A 709-nucleotide genomic window follows, 5' to 3' on the forward strand; every position below is an offset into this window, starting at 1 on the left:
AATCACCAATGTTTTTGGAAAGAATACATGGTGATATATGTGGGCCGACCCACCCACCGTGCGGGCCGTTTAAGTATTTCATGGTATTGATTGACGCATCTAGTATATGGTCAAGTTTGTCTCTTTTGACGACACGAAATACGGTTTTCGCAAAGTTCATTGCCCAAATAATAAAGCTGAGAACGCAGTTCTCAGAGTATGCCATTAAGAAAGTAAGGCTTGATAATGCTGGTGAATTTACATCGCAAGCCTTTGATGATTATTATATGTCAATGGAGATTGATGTGGAACATCCAGTTCCCCATGTGCATACACAAAATGGCATGCATACACAAAATGGCATGGCCGAGTCATTGATAAAATGGTTGCAGTTGATTGCAAGACCGTTAGTCTTGAGAATGAAGCTCCCAATTTCTGTATGGGGTCATGCTATATTGCATGTAGCTGCACTGGTTCGGTTAAGACCGAGTGCATATCATAAGTACTCCCCATTACAATTGGCATCTGGGCTAAAGCCAGATGTTTCCCATCTCCGTGTCTTTGGGTGTGCGGTCTATGTTCCGATAGCTCCGCTACAAAGAACAAAAATGGGCCCACAAAGGAGATTGAGAATATATGTGGGTTATACGTCACCAAGTGTAATAAGATATCTGGAGCCAGTAACTGGTGATATGTTTACGGCAAGGTTTGCCGATTGCCATTTTAATGA

The sequence above is a fragment of the Brassica oleracea genome, chromosome C5 (genome assembly GCF_000695525.1).
Source record: "Brassica oleracea var. oleracea cultivar TO1000 chromosome C5, BOL, whole genome shotgun sequence".
NCBI classification, from domain to species: Eukaryota; Viridiplantae; Streptophyta; class Magnoliopsida; order Brassicales; family Brassicaceae; genus Brassica; species Brassica oleracea.